The 12594-nt window shown below is 41.0% G+C and overlaps 1 protein-coding gene across 1 annotated transcript in view; it reads right to left on the reverse strand.

Annotated features, from left to right (window-relative positions):
• The window catches only part of LOC126257893 (AMP deaminase 2), a 470969-nt gene that overhangs the window by 397051 nt on the left and 61324 nt on the right, over window positions 1-12594 (reverse strand). The window lies entirely within an intron of this gene.

Genomic DNA, 12594 nt, shown 5'->3' on the forward strand with positions numbered 1-12594 from the left:
AGTGAGCGGAGAACCGAGTGTTACGGAGTCTGGTGAACTCGTGGGACACTGCTCCTGCTTCGGCAATCTCTCGCGGTGTGTGCCAAACATGCAGGCTATTCCCAAATGCCGTACAATTACTACTGCCCATCTCGTTTGATGAATTGATCAAAATATCCTTAGCAGATGTAGCATGACTTGCGGCATCTGCGTTGCTTCGTGTGCGAAGCTGCAGAGAAACAGGTCGGCGCTACATGCAACCCCGCGAGCACCTGTGGTTGGGGTTATACCAACACGTGTTGTCACTCGTCAGACTGAGAAGCTGCTGTGCGCCATGGATGATGGGTTGGAGCATCTGCACGAGGAGAATGTAGATACGTGCAATAACTGCCTTCCTGTACTGCCAAAACTCATGGACGTCGTGTGTCCAGTTATCGCATTAGAGGAAGCACTTGAGTGAAGAATTAGAGAATGTGGTGTGGCAGCCTATTTTCTATCTACTTATTTGTCAACATTATTTGCAAAAACTGGTATACGTAGAGACCCATTCGGCAGCTTTCAAATGGCTCTGAGCACTGTGGGACTTAACATCTGTGGTCATCAGTCCCCTAGAACTTAGAACTACTTAAACCTAACTAAGCTAAGGACATCACAAACATCCATGCCCGAGGCAGGATTCGAACCTGCGACCGTAGCAGTCGCGCGGTTCCGGACTGCGCGCCTCGAACCGCTAGACCACCGCGGCCGGCTCGGCAGCTTTCACGACAATTTAATTAAACATGTTATAGCGCAAATTAAATGTAGTCATTTTCACAGAAAAAACTGCAACCCAAAAAAGATGTTTTAAGTATTTTTAGTGGTATGAAGCAAAAACATGAACATATCAAATTTCATTGTTTAAAAATTATACGGCAAACCTCACGTGAGTTGGAGGGAGGGGAGATATCCCAACAAATCTCACTAGAAAAAAAGCCTCAAGTAATTAATGAACGTCCCCTTACTGTCCTCAAGTAAACAAATTATGTATAACTGAACCGCCGAGATACTAAAAGACTTCCTTGTTGTTGTTGTGCTCTTCAGTCCTGAGACTGGTTTGATGCAACTCTCCATGCTACTCTATCCTGTGCAAGCTTCTTCATCTCCCAGTAATTACTGCAACCTACATCCTTCTGAATATGCTTAGTGTATTCATCTCTTGGTCTCCCTGTACGATTTTTGCCCTCCACGCTGCCCTCCAAAGCTAAATTTGTGATCCATTGATGCCTCAGAACATGTCCTACTAACCGGTCCCTTCTTTTTGTCAAGTTGTGCCACAAACTCCTCTTCTCCCCAATTCTATTCAATACCTCCTCATTAGTTATGTGATCTACCCATCTAATCTTCAGCATTCTTCTGTAGCACCACATTTCGAAGGCTTCTATTCTCTTCCTGTCCAAACTATTTATCGTCCATGTTTCACTTCCATACATGGCTACACTCCATACAAATACTTTCAGAAACGACTTCCTGACACTTAAATCTACACTCAATTAACAAATTTCTATTATTCAGAAACGGTTTCCCTGCCATTGCCAGTCTACATTTTATATCTTCTCTACTTCGACCATCATCAGTTATTTTGCTCACCAAATGGCAAAACTCCTTTACTACTTTAAACGTCTCATTTCCTAATCTAATTCCCTCAGCATCACCAGATTTAATTTGACTACATTCCATTATCCTCGTTTTGCTTTTGTTGATGTTCATCTTATATCCTCCTTTCAAGACACTGTCCATTCCGTTCAACTGCTCTTCCAAGTCCTTTGCTGTCTCTGACAGAATTACAATGTCATCAGCAAACCTCAAATTTTGTATTTCTTCTCCATGGATTTTAATACCTACTCCGAATTTTTCTTTTGTTTCCTTTACTGCTTGCTCAATACACAGATTGAATAACATCGGTGTCAGGCTACAACCCTGTCTCACTCCCTTCCCAGCCGCTGCTTCCCTTTCATGCCCCTCGATTCTTATAACTGCCATCTGGTTTCTGTACAAATTGTAAATAGCCTTTCGCTCCCTGTATTTTACCCCTGCCACCTTTAGAATTTGAAAGAGTATTCCAGACGACATTGTCAAAAGCTTTCTCTAAGTCTACAAATGCTAGAAACGTAGGTTTACCTTTTCGTAATCTTTCTTCTAAGATAAGTCGTAAAGTCAGTATTGCCTCACGTGTTCCAATATTTCTGCGGAATCCAAACTGATCTTCCCCGAGGTCCGCTTCTACCAGTTTTTCCATTCGTCTGTAAAGAATTCGCGTTAGTATTTTGCAGCTGTGACTTATTAAACTGATAGTTCGGTAATTTTCACATCTGTCAACACATGCTTTCTTTGGGATTGGAATTATTATATTCTTCTATAAGTCTGAGGGTATTTCGCCTGTTTCATACGTCTTGCTCACCAGATGGTAGAGTTTTGTCAGGACTGGCTCTCCCAAGGCCGTCAGTAGTTCTGATGGAATGTTGTCTACTCCCGGGGCCTGGTTTCGACTCAGGTCTTTCAGTGCTCTGTCAAACTCTTCACGCAGTACCTTATCTCCCATTTCATCTTCATCTACATCCTCTTCCATTTCCATAATATTGTCCTCAAGTACATCACCCTTGTATAAACCCTCTATATACTCCTTCCACCTTTCAGCTTTCCCTTCTTTCCTTAGAACTGGGTTTCCATCTGAGCTCTTGATATTCATACAAGTGGTTCTCTTTTCTCCAAAGGTCTCTTTAATTTTCCTGTAGGCAGTATCTATCTTACCCCTATCCTCTAGCCATCCTTGCTTAGCCATTTTGCACTTCCTGTCGATCTCATTTTTGAGACGTTTGTATTCCTTTTTGCCAGCTTCATTTACTGCATTTTTATATTTTCTCCTTTCATCAGTTAAATTCAATATTCCTTCTGTTACCCAAGGATTTCTACTAGTCCTTGTCTTTTTACCTACTTGATCCTCTGCCGCCTTCACTACTTCATCCCTCAGAGCTATCCATTCTTGTTCTACTGTACTTCTTTCCCCCATTCCTGTCAATTGTTCCCTTATGCTCTCCCTTAAACCCTGTACAACCTCTGGTTCTTTCAGTTTATCCAGGTTCCATCTCCTTAAATTCTCACCTTTTTGCAGTTTCTTCAGTTTTAATCTACAGTTCATAACCAATAGATTGTGGTCAGAGTCCACATCTGCCCCTGGAAATGTCTTACAATTTAAAACCTGGTTCCTAAATCTCTGTCTTACCATTATATAATCTGATACCTTCTAGTATCTAGAAAGCAAAATCTAGCACGTCGTCGTTCAAGGGGAGACAGTGTCAGAAGCGAAAGTAATGAATTGGACTTTAAGGAAGTGTCATAACCCCGTAAAGCTCCTTATACACAATCGACGGTCTCAATTGGTACTGAACCTAGTTTGTTTCGAGCGGTCATTTTCGTTTACACGTCTGCGTCAAAATTCCGTGCTGTGAAAGCTGTCTGCTGTGCAATTTGGCATCTGAACGGTGAAAGTGAAGTTATGAGAGACCATCTTTCACGAAGAAATAGAAATACAGCAACAAAATGTAAAAATAAGCAATGGAAACAGATTTTATTAATGATCAACGCAGAATTCATAGTGTAAGTACTTGTCAAGGTTGTGTGGTGAATTCTTTACACTTCTGAGAGCTGAACGAATAGGATAGCGACTTTTTACTTTATCTTTTGTTTCTTCTTTTCTTGCTAAGTGCCAAATAAAGTCGAAAGTTATCTATCCCGTCAAATTATTGACTTTTTCGCTGTTTAAATAATTTTCATTAAAACACGTTTATCTATTTACATTCTTATTTATGAAAAGTGTAGCCTTTTTCTCTGTAAAACGTAAATATCTATTCGCCTTCAGAAGTTTCATCTCTCTTTTAGAAAAATACTAGCAGGTAAAAAACCCAGGACTTTGTGTAACTTTCCAGTGTGTCACGCAAACATGACAGAAGGCACAAAATCATCTCTAGAATAGGAGTGAGCTCTGATAGAATAGGTTAACTTCTGATGTTAGCAGACGCTAACATTAAGTCCCTCATCCCTGGGCATGCGCAGTGTGCAGCACTTGAAAATTCAGAACTCCACACTCGTAACAATCTACATCACTGACGCCACAGACACACTCGTCTAGTGGTTGGTTGCTGATTTACACACAGACGCGAAAGGCGTACGCATTTAGAGTAGTCGATTTTGACCAAAAAGTCGCTCGTGTGAAACGGGCTTTACTGTCAACGATACACATTCATCCCCAATTTACTTATAGATGCTGTCCTACAGAGGAAGTGTTTGTATTGTCATATAAAATGGATTTTATAGGCATGTCACGTGACATGGATGTTGTCACACCATGCACAGGCCGTCGGGGTGATAGTCTAGCACGTAATGGGAACGACGAACGATAAGAGCGCATTTGTTCACTGCCAGCTCGCGGATGCTTGACGGATGGATCAAATGGACTCTGTGGTCGTTCTGACACTGACCTTTTCTTGTGTCATCGTATCAGTGCCGTACGGTACCATTCAGGGGAAATCTTCCGTCGTGAAAGAGTGAAACTATTTTTCCATCAGATTTCTTTGACGTTTAAATTATCTTATGCCTTAGACAGCCCAGTATTTGGGCATGGATAAACGTTACCAATTTTATCGTGTTATTATCTTACTGCAAGAACACTCGTTAAAGCATCTTCGTGAGCCATGACCTCGCGGTCCGTAACATCGTACGATTCTCTGCAGTATGCGTCGTAACTTTCTCAGAGCCAAGTAATTTAGTTCCTGTACAAGTCTTCTGCATCTATTTACATTCCGCTGCAGTATGTAAAGCTGCGTGGTAGTTAGCTGTAAAGACACAGGACCATTTGGCACCATCTATCTGCAGCAGATTTCTTAAGGCATTGCTTGCATTCACTTTTAATCTTCGCAATCAATGTTTTCTTTCTGTAGTGACACTGGCTGTAATGGCCTTTTGGAATACTGTGTAATGGATTTATGTTGTTCCTTGGTGTGTTAGTTTTAGTACTTGGTGCCATTGGTCAGTTTCTATTGGAGCAGAACTGAAGCTTACTCGACAAGGACACTTTATGGAGTGCTAGTATTAGTGTTGCTGGTCTTCGTCTGACTGGACACACTTTGGCGACCGAAATTGCAAATACCGAAGTGACTGCGGCCGTCTGCATTCTTTTGTGTATCTTCTTCTCCTCAGTTTAAGGCAGAAGCTTCAAAATGTTTCCTATGATTGAATATTTTGAGAATCCTGGTACTTCGATGTAGCATCTTGTTTATTTTGAAGGTTAATAAAATTTTTAAAAATTAGAAAACTTGTTTTTGCAGTCCTTACTTCAATTTTAAATCATAACACAGAAATTACAGTAACCTTTTTAAAAAATAATTAGCACCGTCAACAGTTGTTCCTAGCGGAGCACAGTTTGGGAAAGCCTGGTCTGAGGCAGTCACTTGGTGAACTTTATCTGTTGCATTGTTTCCTCATGAAATAATGGGAAGCTTCAGCTCTACGTCTAGAGATCACCTGAGATGAATTGTGGGAGCGAGCAAGTGACTACTGCCTACCGAGCCACATTTCTGCACTCCCCCACGCTTTACCTGGCCGTACCACGCGAGTTACGTGGGGCTACAGCGTTCAAATGTAATACCTCTCAACGAGTTTGATGCATGTAGCTGTACTTTCAATCTGAACCTCCCCTAATTTACTTCGCAGTTTGCGAGTCATCATTCAACAGCGAAAGTGGTTTTTTTTCCAAGCTCACCTTTGATTCACTTCGTAATATTTCTTACAGTCGTCGTATTTCGTCAGACCATTCCTTCTAGAATGCTTACGTGTCAACATTTGTTGTGGTGCCACAAGGGACCAAACTGTCACATGAATAAGGGAACTATATTTTTATCACTATTGGGTATTATCCCAAAGTTTTCCATCCTAGGGTGTGTTCACGTTCTTTAACAGTTATCTGTCTAAGTGAAGTCCCAATTTGAAATCGTTTCACTGCTTCATGGTTGTTACGGATTCACATGCTTTCAGAGTACAGAAATGTGAAACCACGTTAAACACCTTACTTGCATTTTCATTTAAAAACAATTTTGATACAAATGTACCTACCACTATTTACTATTCTAACGTTAGACATGACGGCCCCAGAGGGCTAACCTTTCGAGCACTCTTACGCTATCAGTTAGTATTACAACCAGTGGTCCACCCGAACCACTGTACTGTGACAGAAATATTATCCACCTTCATATTACAAAAGGCTGGGGAAATAGCCGTCGACACAGAGTCTTGCCTGCTTAGGAAAACTAATACAACTGGACACCACAGCATATGCTGGCTGTTGCGAATTACTTCGGCTCAACAGCTGTCGACTCCAACGTAGCGTTGCTCTCCTGTACGTTGATTTTTTAAATATAGGTTTATACCATTCTTGTGACCAGATCGATTACGCCAAGATCCCCGTTCCTAATACGTGCAACGCTTCACTGGAGCAGCTTCCGTAGCGGTGGAGGAAGCGTGGCCTAAACTTCGGCACTCACCAACCTCCAGCTTCGGAACCCTAGATTCGGCAGCCAAGACTACCTGAGTTCCTTTGGGGTGATCGACATTTGGCACAACTCAGGAGACTGATGCGGACTATCCTATGCCTGGGACGCGACGAGAGTCATCTCGCCATCAATAATGACATACCGACATTCACTACAGTGTACAAATAAATATCAGTAAAAGCATATGCACTGTGGTGAATATGTCTTCAGAAGTCCAGTTCGAACAAGTGATATATTTTGACTACCTGAAATTCAGGCTCAGGAAAGTGGTGCTGTTAGATGTTTGTGCGCGGTGTCGTCTCTGTGTGACAGACAGTTCTATCCAAGTTGCGCAAATGTCAACAGTTGTAGTATTAAATCGCTTGGACATATTGCCGTACAAACATGCAATATGTTACGGGCGCATATCTGCAAGTGGAAGAAATTCAGAGACAATAACTAGTACAGCCGCTACAATGAATAACTATTTGAGAACTTAAAACATTAACACCTTTCAACTTGTGTCAGGCTAAGCAAACACAATGGCGTAAATCATGGCTGTCAGTGTTTCCATGAGTAAGTGTTCAAATTCCTTTTTTGAATTAACTCTCACTGAACTGAACACAGCACATCCTCAAGTACTAGTGGTGGTGGTGGTGGTAGTGGTAGTAATATTATTATTATAACAATAATAGTAATAATCACAACAATCGCTATCTTTATCATCATATCATCGTTGTGACCACCACCACCACCACCACCACCACCACCACCACAATCATCATCCCCACAGTTATTAAGAAAAACCGTACAGAGAAGTTCACAAAATGTTCCCGGATGTGTGTGGCATTATAAAAAGTTAATCGATGCGGCATGGTAAACCGATATCGTTGATCTACGACAATATGAATTATCTCGACGAAAACCATTTATTGACAACAGCCAACAAGGATTCAGAAAATATCGTTCTTATGAAGCACAACTAGCTATTTATTCCCACGAAGTAATGACTGCTACTAACAGGGAACGTCAAATTGATTCCAAAGTTTTAGATTTCCGGAAGGCGACTTTTAATCAAATTACGTGCCTATGGAGTATTGTCTCAGTTGTGTGACTGGATTCGTACTTTCCTGTTAGAAAGGTCACAGTTCGTAATAACTGGGGGATGTCATCAAGTAAAACAGAAGTAATACCTGGCATTCACCTTCTGCTCTTCCTGATTTACATAAACGATTTTGGAGACCATCTGAGCAGTCCTCAGATTGTTTGCAGACAGTGCTGTCATTTATTGTTATATAAAGTAATCACATGATCGAAACGAATTGCAAAGTGATTTATGCAAGATATCTATATAGTGCAAAAAGCGGCAATTGACTCTAAATCATGAAAAGTGTGAAGTCATCTACATGAGTGCTTACAAGGCATTCGCTAAACTTGTTACACGTTAAATCACACAAATCTGAAACTGTAAAATAAATGCCACATTAACATTTCATTTCAACTAAGTAGTGAGCGATTACAATTACGAATGACTTAAATTGAAACGATCATATAGATAATGTTGTGAGAAAGGCAAATCAAAGACTGCGATTTACTGGCAGAATACTTCGAACACGTAGCAGTTCTGCTAAAGAGACTATTTACACTACGATTGTGCGTCCTCTTCTGTAGTATTGTTGTGCGGTGTGGGATCCGCGTCAGATAGGATTGACGGAGGACATCGAAAAAGTTCAAAGAAGGGCAGCTCGTTTTGCATTATCGCGAAATACCGGAGAGAGTGCCACAGATACGACACACGAATTGGGTTGGTAGGCATTAAAATGAAGGCGTTTTTCGTTGCGGTGGAATCTTCTCACGAAATTTCAATCAACAACTTTCTCCTCAGAGCGTGAAAATATTTTGTTTGCGCCCGCCTACTTAGGGAGAAATGATCATCTTAATGAAATAAGAGGAATCAGACACCACACGAGAAGATGTTCGTTTTTCCTGCGCTCTGTTAGAGACAGAAAAGGCAGAGAAGTAGCTTAGAAGTAGTTCGATTAACCCTCTGCCACTCCCTTAATTCAGAATTGCAGATTAATCATGCAGACGTAGCTGGAGCATTACCAGTTTCACTCTAACAACGCTAGCACCTTCAGATATTTATTGCCCTGAAATTTGCTTGGACCCTGCCCGTTAATTAAAAATGAAGGAAGACTGTTGCTATTGTAAATGCATACTGATGATCCCAATAGGTGTTGAACCATCCTTCTAAAACAAAGACGGGTGAGTGGAAATTTGAATTCAAATAGTACGAGGTGAGGGGACGGGACGGGAACACCTGTGAAGCTTGTTACCAACATGCTGTCATTTTGAATGCAACTCTGAATCTTCAAATGAAAACGAGGTCGTGAGACGTATCAAACAGGCAGAGAATTACACAAGGAAGAAAAAAAAATGCTCGTTGTCCTCTGTTTTTCTCTTGCGCCACACTGTCTACGTTTCTGATGAGGTACGAAAGGCAGCACTGTAGAAGGCAGCTTACTCACCGGTCGACGATTATTATTTCCAACAATATTTTATCAAACTTAGCACACAGCCCGATCCCCTTCGTTTGTATACATTCGGTGACTCTTCCCTCTTCTATGGATGTAATACGCCAAAGCTTCAAGTGTGTCTAAGTGAATCACACACTTGCGTAGCAAGCAATCTGATGCTCTAAGGCACCTTTGTCTCCCAAGACAACCCTTCCCTTAAGCTGTAGGAAGTGTTCTGCACTTTCCCAGCACCGCCAAATGCACACTCGCGATAAGCTAACTGCAAAACGTATGTACGGAGAACTTAGACGCACTCTTTGTAAATACATCACGCTTTATGGCTTGCTTCACCGCCTACGTGCTGTGAACAGTAAATGTGGGAGTGTTGTAATAATGTAACAACACTCGCCACTAGCGATAGACACGATTTCGTTGAGGGATAACCGTAGAAAAGCATTTCACGCAAGTGTTTCCTATTCGTGTGTACTCTTTATTGAATTCCGACCAGAATGGAAGAAATATTGGATACCTTATTGGTACAGAGGACATCATTCACAGTGTGAACAAGGAAGGGTAAAAACAGGCTGAGGTATTTTTGAAGGAACCATTCCAGAATTCGTCCAAAACAGAAACAACCGAAAACTTAAACCAGGTCGGCTGGACGGGCATTGAAGCCTGAGCGTGTAGAACACGATCTCAGTATCATAGTGACTTCGCTCGGTTTACGGGTGTAGTGTTGACCGCATAGTGGTCTCTGACGGCATGAGAAGAGCTAGAAACCTAAGTTAGGATAGCAAAAAATTTCGCTAACTAGGCAAAAACAATAGCAACATTTAAAAACTTTGGGCACTGTGTTAGGTTATTCATAAACCGAATTGTACTGCACACGATACTGCCTGTCATTTTTAACGTGCCGCATTCCCGCCACATTGCAATTTAGATTTATTAAATGATTAAACTCCGCGCTTCACTGATGGCATTTCATCATCAGGCCTTTATACACAGTCATTAATAAAACTCTATCTTTCAAAAATAAGGCAGATTAAAGTTTACCGTCGACGGCCAGTTTGAGTTCGTAATGAACAAGGGTGAGAAGGAAATCGGTCGATCCTTTTTAAAGGAATCATCAAGTTATTCGCATCGTTTGATTTACGGAAACCACTGAAAACAATCTGGATGGCTGGGCCAGGATCTGAACATCACTCCTACCAAAAACGGATCCATCTGCATCTTTCAATTAAGCATTACACGTAGGCCCGCTAAATGTATTATCTGCTATTCTAAATTACAACAGAAAGTAGCGAGTTTTCAGCTAACCTATACATACAACTGCTTACGTTAGTGGAGTGAGTTATTATTCGACCATACCTTCTATATTTACGAATACAGATACCTAACACCAACATAATCCTGAGTTGTGAGTTTAGAAAGAAATATAAAAGCATATTCATTCCTTCCATAGTGTCAGTACTCTACACTAGTCAACTGACTAATCAATATTTTATCTGCAGATGGCAGCAACAGTAATGAACTTTGGTTGCACCGAACCAAGCAGTTTTGAAATTGTTTCACTATAACGGTTAACTATAGGTGTTACTTTCATAGGCATAAATATAAATGTTACGAAACCCATAAAAAAGCTCTTACCGTGAATATATCATTACTCATAACTCTTTAATATGGCTGTTAAGCATTTCACGCAAAATAGCATATAATAAAGTAATGATTATGTAACAGCAACCGCTTTTTAGTTCTCTTTGTAGCCCATAAAAGAACAGGCTAGGATCACAGAGAGAGAGAGAGAGAGAGAGAGAGAGAGAGAGAGAGAGAGAAGCTTTTAAGCGAAAGCGTCAAGCGACAAAATTTAAATGGAGAATTAAGAAACACTTATTAAAAAGATAGCTTTAAGATACTGCTTTCTCGCATCGTGCCGTCCCCTTCCCCTGCCCCCCTCCCCATCAAATTTCCGTCAAGCCTACTGAGAAAGCAATTAAGAAAGAGGGGAAAGTTCGCAAAAAATAATGACAAAAGTAGAGACAGATGTAGGCGAAGCATTTGTGGGCGATTGTATTTCAGTTACGTTTGAAACGTTTTAGGTGAAACAACCAAACAATTAGTCATCAACGCGCAGAGTAAACAGGTGTTCCTGTAATTATCAACGTAGATGAAGTGGTGACGGACTAGTTACGTAAATTATGGCCACCGTCATGATACGCAACCAAAAGAGATGGCGCTGTGATTGAGAAGTTGGAGCAAGTTTCAGTTTTACAACTACATGTACATAGATACTCCTCAAGCCATGCACGGTGCATGGTGGGAATTTCCCGTCCGGTGATCCTGTTCTGTATTTTCCTAACCCTGGGACAGTCCCTTCTATAAGTGCGAAGTCGACTTCCTACCTTATTCTCCTGCATCGCAGCTTGAGCTGTGTCCGATACACAGTTACACCGCTGTTCAGTGACCAGGATACTCACACCCACTCGAATGATTTATGCGAGACGTAAACTCACAAACATGTCTAAAGCTGATATCTATATTCTCTGGAGATCTAAAGCTCGAGGGTTCTTTGCTATGTTATGAGAGAAGCGATATGTTTAGGTACCCGTTTCACTTCTTCCTTAATTACACAGACACATTATAACATGACATTGTTGATTGAAAAACACACTCTGATTCTGAAGGCAACAGGGTTAAAATACAGAGAACAAAATTGCTATTTACAACTTGTACAGGAACCAGACGGCCGATATAAGAGTCGAGGGGCATGAAAGGCAAGCAGTAGTTGAAAAGGGAGTGAGACATGTTGTAGCCTATCTCCGGTATTTCTGAATCTGTGCAATGAGCATGCAGCAAAGAAAACGAAAGAAAAATTTGGAGAACGAATTAAAGTTCGGCGAAAAGAAGTGAAAACGTTGAGGTTGCCGATGGCATTTCAATTCGTTCAGAGACAGCAAAGAACTTGGAAGAGCTGTAGAATCGAATGAACAGTGTCCCGAAAGAACGATAAAAACGATATTGCAGTGCTTGTGCTGTTAAGAAGATCGATGCACTGCTCCTTTAGACATGCATGCATGTCCGACGGGACAGGTACTGTGGCGACTATAGCCGTTATGAAATACATGAAATGTATTCGCAGTTGCTTGTATTTGATGTTATTTAAATTTCCGCGTAATTAGAAAACAAAAGATAAAATAAATATTTGGCTGTTTATTTCTAAATATGTGGCGATTTCGGAGTTTGTGGTTAGGTAGGAACATTCTTCCTTGTCACAAATATTTGGCTGTTTATTTCCTGGAGTACGATCGTGAATACACAGATACTTGACATGTTACAACCAGTGAGAGTTCTGGCAGGTGTAATTCTGCCAGGAACGATGTGTGTTTGTACAGAAACTTAGTAGTAGTATTTCAATATCGTCAACAGTAAAGTACATCAGGACTAGGTTAATTATTCCGAAACTTAACAATAATTATTTGGCAGAGAAAGTTACGATATTTCTAACAGTCAGATACCTGTCACTACTGTATAACACGAATAAA

This window comes from Schistocerca nitens, chromosome 1, assembly GCF_023898315.1.
Source record: "Schistocerca nitens isolate TAMUIC-IGC-003100 chromosome 1, iqSchNite1.1, whole genome shotgun sequence".
NCBI lineage: Eukaryota > Metazoa > Arthropoda > Insecta > Orthoptera > Acrididae > Schistocerca > Schistocerca nitens.